The sequence below is a fragment of the Myotis nattereri genome, assembly GCF_964212035.1.
Source record: "Myotis nattereri genome assembly, chromosome: 3".
NCBI classification, from domain to species: Eukaryota; Metazoa; Chordata; class Mammalia; order Chiroptera; family Vespertilionidae; genus Myotis; species Myotis nattereri.
The window spans coordinates 193,989,714-194,007,571 of record NC_138077.1 but is presented as its reverse complement, the minus strand read 5'-3'; the positions used below and the strand labels follow the sequence as shown (position 1 = coordinate 194,007,571).

At 51.0% G+C, this 17,858-nt stretch overlaps 1 protein-coding gene across 1 annotated transcript in view; it reads right to left on the bottom strand.

Annotated features, from left to right (window-relative positions):
• DLGAP3 (DLG associated protein 3) overlaps positions 1-17,473 on the bottom strand; it is a 57,864-nt gene extending 40,391 nt beyond the window's left edge. The window contains exon 1 of the mRNA XM_081087094.1: positions 17,433-17,473. The gene's annotated coding sequence lies outside the window, so the exon portion shown is untranslated. The remainder of the gene's footprint in view (positions 1-17,432) is intronic.
• Between the last annotated feature and the right edge of the window lie 385 nt (positions 17,474-17,858).

Genomic DNA, 17,858 nt, shown 5'->3' with positions numbered 1-17,858 from the left:
CACTAGAATGTAAGCTCCATGTAAGTGCCGGAACTTCATCCATCTTCTGCACTGCATCATCCCCAGCCACTAGAACAATGCCTGGCATGTGGCAGGTGTTTGCTGAGTGAATGTGAGCCTGCAAAGAACAAGATCCCTCCACTTAGGACGTTTTTATTTCATTCCCACAACTATTCCAAGGGAAAGATATTATCCCCCTCCCCAATTTACCGAAGATGAAACCAAGGCTTAAAGAGGCTAAGGTCACAGAGTTGGTGGCAAAGCCAGCGTGGCCTCTCCAATGCCTTAGCTTTCCTCTCACCTGGGATGCCAACCCAGAGAAGCCAAACGTATTAAACACCGTTCTGAAGTAAACACAGAAATGAAAATGAATCCTAAGAAAAGTAAACAAACAAACAAAAAAAAAAACCTCCCACGTACCACATACTCTAGAGCTAACCAGAGTGTGGTTTAGCCTTTCCCCCTGTGTGGTGAGTACTGAGTTTGTTCCAAGTCCAAGGTCAGATAAGTACAGAGTAAAGGAAGCTCTCTGCAGCCCTGTGACAACTCTGGGTGCCGGTGTTATGTTTCCCGTTTTACTGCTCCAAGTCATCTCTCTACAGTCCCAGGACACAGAGCGCGGCCCCACATGGTGACCCTCTGGGCCCAGGGAAGCAGTCACTTCTGCAACTGCCTGTGGCTGGCTGGTGAGTGGGGAGTGATGGCGTCTGGGAGGGTGTCGCATGTGACAAATTCTCTGATGCAGCTCGAATCTATCTGGGAATGGAAGAAGTGGCACACATGCCGTCACCAAGAAATTACCCAATTTAGCACCAACTACACAATCCAGCAATTATTTCCTAAACCGGAACTTGCTGGGGGCTGCCAGGCTGGCGGGATTGTTGTTACAAATCTCACTGGGAAACCAGCTGTGTAATTCACCAGGAGGTTGTCACTGCCCCAAGCAATTACCTTCCAGAAAAAGAATGGAAAATGAGAGAAGGAAAAGGGTTGCAGAGGAAGAAGTCAGGGCGGTTTCCTCCCCCGGGGGCCCTGCCCAGCCAGATCAGTTGATGTTCCTTTCTTGAGACCTAGGTGACTCATGAACTCCCTGGATCAAAGCAGTTATTGGTGTAGACTCTCTGGGTCAAGTCCCTTTCCACTCACTCACTAGCTCTGTGTACTTGGGCAGATGATTCAGCTCCCTTAGCCTATTTCCTCATCTGTAAAATGGGGATAGCCAACCAGATGGGAGATGATATTGCAAGCAGTAGCTCCAACAACGGTTTCATTTACAAAATATATAAAGAACTCATAAAACTCAACACCAAACAAACAACCCAATCAAAATGTGGGCAGAGGGCCTGAAAATACACCTCTCCCAAGAAGACATACAAACAGCCAATAGATGTATGAAAAGATATTCAACCTGACTGGCAATTAGGGAAAAACAAATCAAAACTACATTGAGATACCACCTCACACTTGTTAGAATGGCCATTATCAACAAGACAAGCAATAGCAAGTGTTGCAGAGGTTGTGGAAAAAAGGGAACCCTCATCCAGTGCTGGGGAATGCAGACTGGCAAAACCACTATGGAAAGCAGTCTAGTGATCCCTCCAAAAACTGAGAATAAAGCTACCATATGACCCAGCAATTCCTCTCCTGGATCTATACCCGAAAACCTCAAACTCATGTCTTCGCAAAGGTCTACGCACCTGTGTTCACTGCAGCATGATTTGTGGTGGCCAAGGCATGGAAGCAACCGAAGTGTCCCGAGATAGAGAACTGGGTAGAGAAGCCCTCGCCGGTTTGGCTCAGTGGATAGAGCGTCGGCCTGCGGACTGAAAGGTCCCAGGTTCGATTCCGGTCAAGGGCATGTACCTGGGTTGCGGGCACATCCCCAGTAGGAGGTGTGTAGGAGGCAGCTGGCCGATGTGTCTCTCTCATCGATGTTTCTAACTCTCTATCCTTCTCCCTTCCTCTCTGTAAAAAATCAATAAATATTTTTTTTTAAAAAAAAAAGAAGAAGAAGATGTGGAACATATACACAATGGAGTACTACTCAGCCATAAAAAGGATGAAATAGCTCCATTTGCAATAACATGGATGGACCTTGAGAACACTATGCTAAGCGAAATACGTCAGTCAGAAAAAGCTAAGAACCATATGATTTCACTCATATGTGAGATATAAAACTGAAACTTGTGAACACAAACAGCAGTGTGGTGGTTTCCAGAGGGAAGGAGGTGGGGGGAAAAGAGGGCCCTAATATATGGTGACAATACAAGATTTGACTTTGGGTGGTGGGCACATGGTGCCATATACAGATCTTGTAAGACAGAAACCCCCACCTGAAACCTATATGTTCATGCTGACCAATGTCACCCCAATAAATTTAATAGAAATAAATAAAAAGGGATAATAATAGAGCCATCAGAAAGGTACTAATGATATGATGGTTAACAAGGTAAAGCATATAAATCCCTTAGTACTGCACCATGCTGAATACTCAATAAAGGTAGCAATCATTATTTGTACTTTCATGTTTATGATTTCCATTGGTTTATAGTGTGTCTTTGGGTCGGTCACTTACTCTCTCTTGGGCAGCCATATAAGACCAAAGGTGTGTTTGACAAATGCCAGCATCTTAGTGGTTGACACAGAGTGATGCCTTGGGCAGAGATAAAGATTTCAAATATGAACTATTAACTGATTTACTCTCCTTCAGGACGCTGTCTGGAGAGCTATGAGCTGGACATCATAGTCCAGATGGCAAGAAAGGGATACAGTTGCTCTCTTGCTGGGGATCAGCTCATCTAGTCCCTTAACACTGGAGCCTATGAGGTCATCCCCATACCAGTTCCAACACAGCAGAACTTACAGCCGGTGAGGCCTGGAACTCATTTGAATGCTGTAGGCCTGGGCTCTTCCATGCCTATGGGTGAGCCATGTGGGCCCTTGGGACCCCAAAGTTTCAGGTTTTGCCTATCCATCCCCTTTCCCTGTGTTGGCTTAACCACAATGGCCAGGATTCTGTTGCAGTTTCTCTGTCCAGTCCTCTACACCCCACCCCCCACCATCCTGACGCAGCTGGAGTGGCTGGGGCTGTATGTCCACTGTGAAAGGGCTAGCTACTGGGGAGCCTTAACACAGAGCCTCTGACCTGCAGCCCACATTCCTGAGCCCATGGATTATCCTCCTCCGCTAGCCCCCACTTCCTCCTGCATCTACTTCTGCCTGAGCCCCCTTGACCATTTCAACACTGGCTTTGCCCAGCTGCCTTTGGCAGGATCTCTGTAGCTGGGCTGGTGTCCTCGCCCCTGGCTTCTCTCAACCCCCCTATCCAGCCCTGTTGCTGAAGACTCCATATGTCTTGTTCCCCATGCCAGCCCCTAAGACCCCAAAGGAAAACCTCCTTCTACTCTCACTGCACCCAGAAAAATGGAGAAGAAAGGAGAAATAAAATAGGAGGGAGGTCTAGGGTCTTTTTCATCCATCGTTTTACCGTATTTAATCAATTCTTTCTAGGGGTTTAAGGTAAGAATTTCACAGAAAATGGACTTACTGCTCCAAAACACTCAAGACATTTAGGCAGACCCAAATCTAAATCTATCTCCTGAACCCAGTGGACAGTGCTCAGACTGTGAATAACCCACACTACCTATAATCTCTTTGAAAATCCCACCTCAGGGGGCTTTGCACTTGATGTTCTCTCTGCTGGAACACTCTGCCCCAGATATTCCCATGGTGGCGTTTGTCTCATCTTCTGGGTCTCGGCACAGAGAGGCCTTCCCTGACCACTGACTAAAGTCAAGCTCCATCCCCCATGTACTCCCTACAGCAGCTGTTCCGTTGCCTGCATAACACTTATTGCTCTTTAAAATTATTTTCTTTATCTATGACATGTTTATAGTATGTCTCCCCAAGGCAGAATATAGGCCCCAGGAGGGCAGGAACTATGTCTGCCTCATGCCTGTAGTATATTCTCAGTATCTAGAACAATGCCTGGCATGAACAGGTGCTTAAACACTACCTACTGCATGAATGAAAGTCTTCGCTTGCTGTCCTCAATTACTCTACTCCTGTGCCCAGCAGCCCACAGAAAGGACCTCCACTCCTTTTCCCCTAGAGCAGTGGTTCTCAACCTGTGGGTCGCGACCCCTTCGGCGGTCGAACGACCCTTTCACAGGGGTCGCCTAAGACCATCCGGCATATCAGATATTTACATGACGATTCATAACAGTAGCAACATGACAGTTATGAAGTAGCAACGAAAATAATTTTATGGTTGGGTCACAACATGAGGAGCTGTATTTAAAGGGCCAGAAGGTTGAGAACCACTGTGGCCTAGAGGCTTCAGAGAGCCCCTAGGGAATTCCATATTGGAAATCCAGCCTGAGTTTCTGTTTGCCTGGACTTCTTTTAAGACCTCCCAGTCCTTGAGCATGCCAGAGACTGCATAGTAGCCCTGGTGGCCAAAGATGGTGGCATCTGAGAGAGCTTGATTTGCAGACCCCGTCAACCCCTTCAGCCGGGGTTGGTGGTTCCTCTTACACCTCCAGGGATCTGGAAGGGAAAGCCCAGCAACCTTATTGCTGGGTGTTGGAAAGACAATCATCTGCCTCCAACCATTATATTGCAGCCTACCTGCATGACCGTGAACAATTTGCTTAATCGGTCTAAACCTCAATTTTCACATCTGTAAAATAGGAATAACAATACCTACCTCCTACGTTTGTGGCAATGAGTAAATAAACTGAACTACCCAAGGCAACTGGCACACATATCTCCATATGTTGACGTCTCCTGACTTTAGCATCCTGGTGCCTTCTTTCATTTGTATGTATTTTATGAGATTTAGGCTGATGCTGCCCTGGCTTCCAGGATGCTGTCAGACCTGAACCTGTCAGGACCATCAGAGAAAAACAGGTAAGATCCAAAGTCAACAGCAAGGTCCACTGGGCAGCAGCTTCTCATCCAGACTAGGCCATTGGCTTTTCCTACTCTCTGGCCCAAATGTCTGGTTCCCCTATGGAGTCCAGAGCTTAGACACTGCCTCCTGGGTTAGCACACTCTCCTATACGCTCTTTCTGTGAGCTGGGGCAGAGGCTCCCTACACCAGGGCCTGTCTCCTCTTCTGGGCCTCTCTCATTGAGGAATCAAGCACAGGGATGAGCCTCACAGGATTCTTTGGAGCTAGTGAGTTGGCTGACTGCTAGGTTTATGTGGTGGCACCCCTTGGCACTGCCTGATCCTGCTCCAGCCTTCAGTGTACCTTAGCCACTGCTCTCCTCTGGATTCTAGGCTTAGCAGTAGCCAGGACCACAATGGGAGAGAGCATGGGGAGAGGAGGCAGCACAGACTGTGAGATCCTTCCATATGGCAGGCCTGTCCTCCCAACTTTGCCGTCTGATACAGTTCAGGGCTTCTCTCTTCTAAAAAAGCTTCCCTACAAGTGCCCTCCCCATCAACCCCAGGGCAGAGCAGTTGCTACCTCATCGTGGGTGCCATACTTCAACACAGTCGGGTAAATATTTGCAGGCCGTGAGCTCCTTGAAAACTAGCATTCACCTGATCTATCTCTGTATGGACAAGACTGGCATATAGTAGGTGCTCAATACATTCAGGATCAGTGACTGAGCCATCAGGAAGTAGTACCCCTCAGCTGGGTCACTGGGAGAAGGGGAGAAACAGGAGAAGGCAGGAGGGAAATGACTTCCTGCAGCTAAAACAGAACTTCTCACAGGCAGAGCTGATCCAGTGTGATGTGGGCTCCCCGTAGAGCTGGGAGTGTCCTGTCCAGGGAGGCATGGGAGCAGAGGCTGGAGGGCCACTTTGGAAGTTGGGTGGATTCAAGCATTGGACACATTTCAGACCAGACAACCTCTGAAGTCTCAGGTTCAGAGTGGCTAGAACTGAGCAGGCATTATGCTCAATGCTTTCGATGCACTTCTTTCGTGTAGTCCTTGCAAACTATCATTAGATACCATTATTACTCCTACATTATAGGTGAGAAAATTGAGGCTTAGAAATATAAAGAAAATTGCCCAAGGTCACAACAGGTGATGGAAGAGGAATTTAAATCTGGGTCTGAGTACAGGCCCTGGCACTCTCAGCACTAAGAGACCAGGTCCTGGCAGGTCTAAAGTAGTGTGTCTCTCTGACCAGATTGGTCTGAGAAGGCCACCAGATGGACCCCCAGTGAGCCCTGACTCATCACTCAGCCTCCGGAAACCTCCACCGCTGCCATCCCTCCCTCACACATGGGCATACATATTCCCCAAACTGCTTATGCTCAGTCGAACACGTGTTCATCCAGAGGCCAATTACAAGCCACACAGAGTTACTCAACACAACTCACGTGGTATCTGCCCTCACATACAGAGTCATCATCACATAATGCAAACGTTCCCAAGGGGTTCACACGCGTGTGCATTTTTATCCAATGGACACTGATGCTTGTGCACACAGAAACTGCACAGCTACAGAACCTTATATACATGTCCACATGTTGATACCCATGCAACACATATACATTTTCATTTCGCATCACTTAGGCACTCACATCTCAATATCACACACCAAATCCTCCCCCAACAAGAACTTTATCCATTGTTCCCAGATCCAATACTAGGCCCAGGTGAGCAATGATGCTCCCTCCCTCTGGGGCTAGCCAGGCAGCCCTGAGAGGGGTAGAAGGCTGTGATGGATGGAATTAATCTACTGAGCTGGGGAAACTAAATAATTAAATCCCTAATCACCCCCAAAGCCAGCCAGGCCAATATAGCTGAGGGAGGGAGGGGGCTCTGAGGCCCAGACCAATATCATGGAGAGGGGGGAGGGGCTTGGAAAAAGAAGCACAGACAGAACCCTCCAGCAGGGTTCTTTGGGAGGAGCTCTGACAGGCAGACAGACAGACAGACAGACATACACACTTGGTTCTCCAGTGCTGCAGGCTCTCCTTTTCCAGGTGGAAATGGAGCAGTTTGGGATGACAGCCCACAACTATCCACTAATAGAGAGAGGAGGGCTACAGTCCTCCCACCATACCCAGGGCCCAACCTGCCCCTCCACAAAGTCAGTCCTGGAGAGTATGGCGATGCTGGACAGGACACTCAAAGTGCCCAGGACTGTGGCCTTCAAAGGGATCTGCCCAAAGTGGAGCTGAGGATAGGATCAGTCTGGCCCTGGCCCACGCTGCTCCATCAGAACAGACCCCTCCGCAGCCTGGGCAGGGGGCAGGGAAGGACCCTTCCACATAAGCGCAGCTGCTTCCTCAGGAAGTGGGTCCAGCACGTGGCTAATGGGCTGAGGATGGGGTAGAGGCCTGGGCAGGGGGGCTAAGGCAATCAGCCTGGGAACGGGCTCCAGTCCGATTGGCTGAAAAGTGGGTCGTTTTCCTTTTGAAAAATAGTGAGGAAATGGAGAAGTAGGTCGGGCTCTCGTCCCCTCAGCCCCAGGCACCATCCAGGACTTGCCGGGTGGGGGAAGAAGGAGAGGTCTGCACACGCTGAAGCCCCATCTCCCCCAGAACCCTGCTGGCCCCAAGCACAGGAGACCAAGGTCATCATACTCAGGACACCCAAGGACACGCACACTCTGAGGCCAGCCCTGGAGCACAGGTCCCACCAGGTCCTGGGGGACTGGGGTAAAAGGAGCTAGGTCGGGCCAAGCTGGAGGGATGGGGGATCCAGCACGCAGGACCCCTGAGGAACCCCCTCCCATCTTCATGGCTGCCTTGATGTCTCCTCTCCTCTCTTCTCCTCCCTTTCCCCACCGTCCACGTGAACAGAGTCGTTGCCATGACACCGCGGGCAGGTGGGCGGCTCTGGCGGCTGTTTGGTCCCAACCCCCACGCTCAGAGCCCAGGTGGGAGGGGAGCGGCTGCAGCGCCCCCGCCCCTAGTCCAGATGAGAGAGATTGGCAGAAGGCCCCCTACACCTCAGAACCCCGCAAAGGGGCTCTAGCACTGGCATCTTGGGGACGAGGCAAAGCAGACGCAGGCTTAGAGGTCTGGGAAAGGAACTCTCAAAGAGGATCTGGGGTCTTGGCGTCCCCCATCCCCCAGAGGTCAGGGAACGGCAGCGGGAGGGGCTGATCCATAACTCCCTTGTCTTCCATTTCTCATCAACTCTGCTCCCAGCTTTCCCCACGTTCTAAGGCTCAGTCCCTTCATGCTAGCAGCTGACTGGTCCTGCCTGGGGTCTAAACTCAGGTCTTCATTCTGAAACACAGGTTCAATTCTCCAAGCTCTCTTGGGAGAGAGGAAAAGGAGCCAAACTTGAGACTCAGAGAGATTCCTTCCCTACCACCAAACTCCTAGGCTGTCCTCTAGAAATTGGATCCCTTTTCTCTGAGTGTCCCCCATCACATCACAGACTAGGGGGACCACTCACTCCCTACTAAGCCCACACTTGGCCAAGGCACCCACCCCATCAGGAGAGAGGAGCAGGAGTGGGGCAGGGAGAGGAACAGAGGAGCAAAGGAGGTGGGGGCTAGACTGCAGGTGCTGTCTGAGGATGCTGTCCTGTCTCCCCCTGTGTCTGGCCTCAAGAAGTCTGGGCCCTGAAGTCTGGGCCTTGACTTTGAGCCCTCTTCTCAGGGTCTGCATGCCTCTGTCCATGTGTCTTTAAGCCTCTGTTGGCTCTAACTTCCTAAAACCTTTCCACTGTTCAGGACCCTGCTCTCTACCCCTGTTGCCTGAGTGGGAAGCCCTGTATCACTAACTGAATAGAGCCAGAGGGACCTGGCATGGCAGCCCTCTGCACCTGGCTGGCAGGAGTAAGCATATGTGGGATGGTGATGACAAGATCCAAAAGGAAGGGAGAAAGCAGTCACATCTTGGCCCAGCGCCACCCATTCTCTTCACTGGCTACCAGTGTGATCTACCTAAAATTGGTGTATTCGGTAAGTATGTACTGAGGGCCTACTCTAAGCCAGGAACTCCGCTGGACACAGTGGATACAGCAATACACAAAACAAATGAAGCTCCCACTCTCATGAAATTTATGTCTAGTGGAAAAAGATGATAAACAAATATATGAAATAATGGAGGTGGTAAGTGCTAAAATTAAAAAAAAAAAAGTGCCATGAGGGGATAGAAAGACAAGGGGCTATTAAGATAGACTTTGGCCTCTCAAAAAAGTGACTTCTGAGCAAAAACTTGAATAAAGTGAGGGAACAAGTCACGTGGGTATCTGGGGGAAGAGCATTTCAGGCTGAGGGAAAAGCCAGTGCAATGGCCTCAAGGTGGGACTATGCTAGCATCTTCGTGGAACCACAAGAAAGCCAGTGTCGGGGTGGCACCTGAGCCCAGGAAGGTCACTGGGCGCATTTTACACACAGCACTTGTCTTTCGGGCCCCGCTAAGCACTTTGTATTTCTCTCTTAGTGAGATGGAAAGCCGTTGGAAAGGCATTACCTCATCTTACTCTGGCTGCTCTGCAGGAGAATCTGTGGAGGAGGGGCTGGCAAGGGTGGAAGTAGAGAGACCAGTTGGGACATTTCCTGTCACTGACACTCCTTTTCCTACAGTTGCTCACCTGAAGAACACCTGTTCAACCTTCAAGCCTCGGCTCAAAGACCTCCTCTCCTCTAGATCCTTTACCAAACCCCTCCCTTCCCCACTCCAGAACTGACCAACCCCTCAGCGGTACCCACCGCCCCTGATGAACACATGTTCTCCTACCTTCCTTACTTGGTTCCAGGTATTTTGCCTTCTCTACACTGTATGTTACCTGAGGTCAAGGACCATCCCCAGTGTCCAGCACAGTACGTGGCACATCACAGGCATAACATAAACATTGGCTGCACTGGGTGAGCCACATGTGATGGAAACAGGACTATTTACAAGCTGTGATTAAGCAGGGTGAGTGAGGTGCCCATGTATGCAGTCACAGGTTGCAATCAGGCCAGTGTTAGCATATGCCCACATATTTCTGCATATTCTTCAAACAGATATGTGTGCTAGCCTACATGCTAACATATCTTTTGGATTTTTCATGCGTTTATATGTTAGAAAGTGTATTTACTTTGAGGTATGCATACTAAGGCACTGACAAGGAATATGCATGTACATGTACACACATATTGCCACATGCCCCATATGTGTGAGGATTATGAACACACTTGGGCCTACCTACTATGCCTGTCCCTTTCATCCACTAAACCCAACTGGTTCTGCTTGATTCTTGAAACCTCTGTAGTGATGTGAATATTTAAGCTCCCAAACTCTTTCCCCATATACACCCCTGAGCACCCTAGTATCTGATCAGCCTTAGTCTCAGCTCCTTTCCCAGATGTCCCCAAGGCTGTATAGGTTTCTCTCCTACAAACTCCCTTCATATGGATGGTGGTGGGGAACAACTGGGTCCCTGTGACAAGAGAATTTGAGAGACTCAGGAACCTGCTTTCTGAAGAAGAGCCACAGGCATCAGAGTAGATCAAGTTCAAGCTTGTGGGAAACAGCTTTTGGACAGCCTCAATGTTCAGTCAGAATCAATCTCTCTCTCTCTCTCTCTCTCTCTCTCTCTCTCTCTCTCTCTCAGTCTTTCTGTCATATTAATTCACATGCATGACTCAACTTATGTACATATATTCATATGTGCATAAATGTGTTCCCACATGTATGTTCACATGCATACTTATACTCACATATATGCATCACTGGATGAGCACCACACACATAGGTTTAATTAAGTAATTGTCTCCACAATCACATATGTGCATGGATGCATACATAAGCCATACATACATATAAACATGTATATATGTCCACTTCTACACAAACTTCTACATAAATATGTTGGTACACATTCATATAGCATCCTCACACATATGTATGTGCGTATACACAGTGGCATACCCACTCACAGGCAGAAATACATATGCACATGCACTGAAAGAGCAGAGATATCCAGACCCTCTCTGACTTCTCTCCTGTGCACAAAGCCAGGAGCCCATATTCTCTCCAAGTGACACCGCAAGTTTGCATTTGCTCTCTATTCTTGCCAGTCTCCCACTTCTCCACTTGGAAAGTCATTTCTATTATCAATAGAATGTGCTCAAGAGGCAGTCCCACCCCCTATATACACAACTCTTTTATTCTAAAAGGGAAAATGAAGAGAAAATATCAAGGCCAGAGTTCTTCCTGCCAGTACCTCTGGGTATGTTCTACTGCTCCCAGACTCCAAAACAGTTATTGGAACTGGGCACAAGGAAGAAGCAGTAAGAAAATTACCCCTGGGCCCTAAAACCTCCTAGGATGACTCCTTCTTCCCTAGAGGGCAGCTTCGTGATTTTCAGTAAACCCTTCCCAGCCCAGCCCAAGGGCCTTGCCAAGGAGAGGGTAGGAAAGAGAAGCTTAAACATATAAAGGGGGTGACCTGGGCTCAAGATAGAAAAAGAAGTAAGTATTTAAAAAGGAAAAAAAAAACAACAGGAGCTGGGTAGGGAGAGGGGAGGCAAGCAGAAGACATCTCTCAGCAGGAAATCTGCTGCTGGAATACTGGGTTATGAATAGCAGGACTCTCCGAGAGGCCAGGGCGAAGGGGGTGGACATCCAGCATTCCACGTGGGGGTGGAGGGGTGCCTGCTTCAGGCAGTAGCAGCCGCTCCAAAGTAAAGTCTTATCAAAGCTGTTATGTAACCAAGGGAGCTGAGTGAAGCGCAAACACCTCCCCTCCCCAAACAGGCACCCACACCCACGCCCACCACCTCCCAGCACCCACAGCATAGGAAAGCTCCGCTCCTCCCAAGGAGCTACAGAATGGAAGGAATCAACTTGATGAGTTACATCAAAAACACGATGGGTGAAGCGTTCCTTATTACCTAGAAGTCACATCTGGGAAGGTCTTAATGGGTTCAGTTTAGGGTCCCTAGATACCTCTTTTCTTGAACTTCCTGCCACACCTAATTGTGCCCAGCGTCATCTGGAAACCCTCTCATTCCTCTCCCCTCAAGAAGGATCCCATTTGAATATTTGATTGTGCTCATGGGGATGGGAGGCAAAGCTGCCATCAACCCTTCCTGCCTGTTGTTCCCCCACAGTCTCATCTGCATGTCCTGACATTTGGCTCTCATCCCCCTGGGAAGACAAGGGAAGGGGCCTGGAGAAATGTCCCTGCTCGATTCCCTTCAGAGTTACAAAGACAGCGTGTAAAAACCCAGAACATTGAGATAACCCTGACCTTAGGTTGGTGGGAAAAGATTTACAAGGGAACTTAGGATTGAAACCAAGACCTTGTCCCCAAATTTGATTTCTTTCCTTCTCTGCCAGCTCTTCCTCTTTTTCATTGCCCCATCTCCAGTAGCCTCCTCCTTCTTTGCTCCATGGCACTGAACTACCCCACCCACTCCTTGAATCCTTTGCTTGGAAATCTTCCTCCCCAATAAAAGCCTCCCCAAATGCTGCTCTGAGCTGTGGTTGGGGTGGGCAGAGCATAAGGCAGGCTGGCAGGATATTTTACTGTACCCTGTCCCAAATTCAAAAGTATGGTGGGCAGGGGGATGTCACATAGTCAATCAAATTATCCTAAACTTTCGACCTCTAACCACCCCAGGCCTAACCAGCAAAACCTAAGCTCTCCTAATCCAAAACTGCCTTGAGCCTGAATTTCTGGGACCCAGTAGGAGAAAGGCTGGTGCCAGTACCCCCAAGATTATTGTACTAAACCATCTATGGGAAAACTGCTCACAGCCACAACATCATCCTCCATCCCTACCCCCACAGTAACAGTAGGGTAATTTTGGAAAGGGGAGGGGGAACTTAAACAGGGAAAGAAGAGTCCCTTTCCCAAATACCACTAATAACTGTGAGGCCTAAAGCCAGAGGGAGGACCCCCCAAACCTATGTTTCCATCCAGGAATTCTGTCCTTGAGAAGTGGGTCATCTGGGAGAATTTTTCTAGTGAGCCCTCAGTACTGCCCAGCCGCCTTTTCATCATCGGGCCCCAACGCAGGCCTATTCAGGACCCAGGACAGTTCCGAATGAGCAAACCCCCTCCGAGTTCCTTTCAGCACTGGGGACAGCTCCCAAGGATTGCAGGACGCCCTGCCAGAAACCCAGCCTGCCAGAAAGGAACAGGCTTACCCTAACACACACCTCTTTAGAACAGAAGCCCCTCTCCCCCAACCCCTCCCATACTCGCTCCCATCCACCGGAGGCATCTCGTAGCCCTCCCTTCAGTCTCTGTCCAAAGAGAGAAAAGAAACCCAGACATGAGGCTTCCCCGAGGGAGCCTAGAGACAGGACCCCACCCACCTCCTTTCAGCCCTGAGCCTCTTCACGCCACTCACAGCTGGTTCTAAACACCACTTTCCTTCCTACCACCACCCCCCAAAATAAAAGAAATACTCACGTGGGGGCTCCCAGCCCTGCAGGCAGATGTAGTGAGGGAGACAGAGAGAGGTAGCTCCCCACACCCAGTTCTAAGCCCCCTTTCTGAAGGAGCCAGCTCCCATCTGGACTGGGGGGAGGAGAGACATGTGGAATCACTGAGTGATGGGGAGAGGAGAAGGGAGAGGGAAGGAGGCAGGAGCGGGGGACTGCAGGGTGGGGGTGTTGGGATGGGGGTGAGGGAATCCTTTTTAATTTCATTCTCTCCCCATGTCTACATCAGCTCTGCAGGCTCAGCTCTTTAATATTTACACACAGGACGAGGAGAGGATGAGAAAGAATAGAGAGTGAGGGGGCAGAGGAGACCTGAGCTCAAGGGGCATAGAGGTAGGGGCATTTGGGAGCTGGGAGCTTAGGGCCCCCACACCATCCCCAGCCCACTCCCATTCTGCGCTCTTGACTGGAAAGAAGGAAGAAGAAACCCTGGGACTATTCTGTCCTTTTGTTAACAAGACACTTTGAAGCTGCATCAGAAAAAGATCAGATCCCAACCCACATACCTGGACACCCCCACAAACCCAGATTTCTTGGGTGCCTTATGTGCAGATGGCAGAGGCAGTATTCATACACAAGCATGTTCTGATGCTTGGAAACATATGTGCATGTGGGCTGCTGTGTAAAAGCACATGAACATGTCATCTTGCATTTACAGGTTTATTCAAGTATGTTCTGAGTGTACTGACATGTAACAGCCTATTACATATGCAAATTATGTAACCATATGCATAAACCAGCCCCCAAGTGACCTTCCCGTTTCTTCAGCTACAACCCCAATACAAGGCCACCCACCTCCCCAGACTCCCTTTTTCACAGACCTTTCCCTCACAGCCTCACTGTTTCTTTCTGTGACATGGGGAGAAGGGCTGTTGGGAAGGTATGCTGCATTTGAGCCCAGGGACTTGAAAAGTTATTAGCAACGATGAGCTGGCAGGTCGTTACCATAACAATGGTGCCAGTGCCTCACCCCAGCTCAAACCCAGACTCCCCAGACAGCAGGAGGCCCGCTGAGCCAGCAGCCTTCAGACTGGAGGGAGGGTGGGTAAAGGGGGAATTGAGACAAATGCTTGGATAGTGGAGGTTTCACAGCTGTTCTTTCAACCCCCACTGAGAGACGAGCTTTGAACCCACCAAGAGGGAAAGAAGTCAGACCCTGAGAAGGTTTCATGACCATGGCAATGGTGAGACACTGGAAGGGGCCTGTCTGTACAAGCTCCTCCAAACAAAAGCTACTGTTGTCATTTGCTCCCTTTGTCCCCTCATTCCAGGAACCTCTTCCACTACTGATCTTAGTAGATTAAGAGAAAACCAAACAAACAAGAAGCCCCTCTCTGAATTTCAGTCTTCCCATCTGTAAAATGGGAACCACTGTCATTATCATTTACCCGAGACTCCTGGAAGATTTAATTAGAAGGGTTAAGGGTAACATCAGACCTTTCCAAAATCGAACAAGCCCCAGAAGTTTCTCTACCCAACAGGAACCCATAAAGTAAGGAACTGTCAGGCCAGCCAGAAGCAAAATGCATCAGAAATTGGGTGGGATGAAAGAAAATGTAGCGCAGCCAGCTCAAGCATCAACATCAGCAGGCGAGAGATGATGTGAGGTGCCAGGCAGCAGCAGCAGAAAGCGGGCGCTGTCACAGAATAAAGTCTGGGAGTCTGGCCTGCAGCAGCTCCAGCCCCTCACCAGCAGGAATCAAGACAAGCCCATGGTCTACACTGATGGTGGGTATGGCTAGGAATCCCCATCTCCAGAAACATCTGTAGCTCCCTCTCTTTGGAAAGGGGTCCCAGGTTGAAGGACCCCTTTAGTCTTAGGTGTACTGAGTCTTTAACGCTTCTCCCCAAATCTCTGCTCAGTTGTGATGGGCATGGGGAGGGGACGGGGTTTCCAGGAATAGAAAGCAGCATGGAGGGTTATACAGTCCCTGGGCTAAGACTAGCCAGGAGCCTACACATTGTGACCTTGGGCAAATCCCCTCCCTTCTCTGGGTTTCAGTGTCTTCACTTTATAATTAAGAGGTTGGACAAGCTACTGCTAAGCTTCCTCCCCTAACCATCATTTTAGAGTGACATACAAGCTCATTCCTTGGACATGAGCCCCCTGACATAAAATGCAGCGGGCACTGCCTGTCAGGTGAGTGGGTTAGTGGGGGTCGAGCATGCAGGGGTGGTACGTAAAGTCGTTCATCCTCTGTTCATGTTCTTCATAGAAACACCTGCCACCTAGCCCTCCCAACTCCCTTTTTAGACCCTGATTCACTGCAAACTCACGAACCCTCTCCCTCCCCTCTCTCTTCTCATCTCCCCCTTTCTCCCATTTAGGCCTTGGCAGCTGGGTGCAGAAGGAGCCCCAGCACTCATGAAATGCTGGGCAGAGGTGGAGGTCAGTGCCCCCAGGATCAAGAGCGCACAGCAGGGAGTACCACTCTCTAACCTTGGCCCAACACAGCTCCTTCGGTCACCAAAAAACCTCGGCTGGAGCCTTTCTGTACCACTGACTATGGATTATAGAAAATACAATTTACCTCTGAGCCTCAACATCTTCGTCTATAAATTGGCATTATATTCGGCTGAGCTAGATGAAATCGCTGTTTTTGTAAATAAAAAACAAAAGCAGTTGAATATTTGCAATTTCACGTGGCTTAAGCTGGCTCTGGTTCCCAGAGCTGTTGGGGAGATGAAAAGAAAGACTTGAGAGGGAAGCATGTTTCAAAAGTCCTGGGCTGATGTAAAGGCACTGTTTTTATTTATTTTATTTATTTTTTATTTATTTATTTCTACTACGACTACTTCAAAGAGCTTCGGCACAGACCCACCTAGAGCCAGTAGACTGAACCAATGACCTAGAACTTGTAAATTCAGGGCTGAGAAGTCTGGTGGACATCCACCTGCTCCGGTGACTAGGAACAGGGCAGGCGCTTCTACCTGGCCTGCTCGGTTCCCGTTTCCAATGGTCCTTTGGTGAAACAGGACTGAGACAACACAAGTTCCCGGGCCCCAAGAAGATGCACACATCCTCTAGCTCACCCGGGGCCCCACTACCTCCAGGGGCCCCAGCATGCAGCAAGGACACAACCAGAGCATCACAGAAAGTACCCCTGAGGTAGGCGAAGGTGGGGCCAAGTGCAATTCAGCTCTTGCCTGAGGAGACACAGGAGGAAGAGCCCCTGGTGAGAGGGGATGCTCTGACCTCTGAAATCCCCTGGGAGAGGAAGGCAGAGAAGGAAGCCCAGATGTGGGCGACTCAGAGTGAACTCTCCTCAGATACATTCTCACACAGCCAACACACACACACACACACACACACACACACTCACTCACTCATACAGGCCACAGATACCAGGAGCTACTCACAGAGACACAGGCACACCGGCACACACACACACACACACACACACACACACACACTCAGAGACATACACAGGCACATGCCGTGACAACACACACTCATGCGCACACATGTCCACAGATATATATACACAGTAACACCCTCCACAGTCACACTGCATACACCCACTGACACGCACACACACTCGCCCACAATGACACACACACACTCGCTGCATACACTCGCTGGCACACATCATCACCCACGGACCCACACGGTGCCACACTCACACTCATCACAGACACCGTGACACGCACTCACACTCACACACCTGCAGAGGAAACTTCTCTCCGGATCTCCCCAAAGCCGCCACTTCCCCCCACCAGCCAGCTGGTGACTCCCTCCCAGACCCGAGCTTCCACCCCGGCCAAGCCCGGCAGGGGCTGGCCAACCCCCGCGGCGCTACCGGGAGAGCCGGTCCGCGCTCCGCGGGGTCCCTCCGCGCCCGTCTTCGGGTCAGGCCCGCGGGCCACCAGGCCGGGGCGAGGTTGGGGGGGAGGGGGGGCAGGGCAGCGGAGGAGGCCCAGCCTTCGCACCTCCCGGAGCCCGGAGCCGAGGCCGCCGGAGCCCGGGGCGTGGGCGGCGCCGGGCCGCAGCCAGGCCGAGGATGGGGGCGCTGCAGCGGGCGCGGCGAGCGTGGCCGTCCCCACCCCTCCCGCGGCTTACCTGGCCCGGCTTGGGCTCCGGCCGGGTTACATGGTGCCGGCGACTCGGGCCGGGGGCGCTGCGGCGGCGGGCAGGCGGGCAGGGACGCGCCCGGCACTGCGGAGCCCCCAGCGGAGGGGCCGCGCCGGCTGCGGAGCCCCGAGCGAGCGCCGAGCGGCAGCAGGCGCTGGAGCGGGAGGCGGCCAAGCCGCGGAGGCTGGATTTCCCGGGGACCAGGAAGGGGAGGCGGGGGGATCCCGCCCGCGCGCTCCGCCCCCGCCCCCGCCCCCGCGCAGGGCTGCCGAGCCCGGAGCCCGGAGAGGGAAGCGGACCTAGCTCCCCGCCCCCGCACCGGACCCAGGAGGCCGAGGTCGCCGCCGGGGTCTCCGAGGAGCGCACGCCTCGCTGAGCCACGGCACTGGGGAGGCGCCGCGGTGGACCACCCGG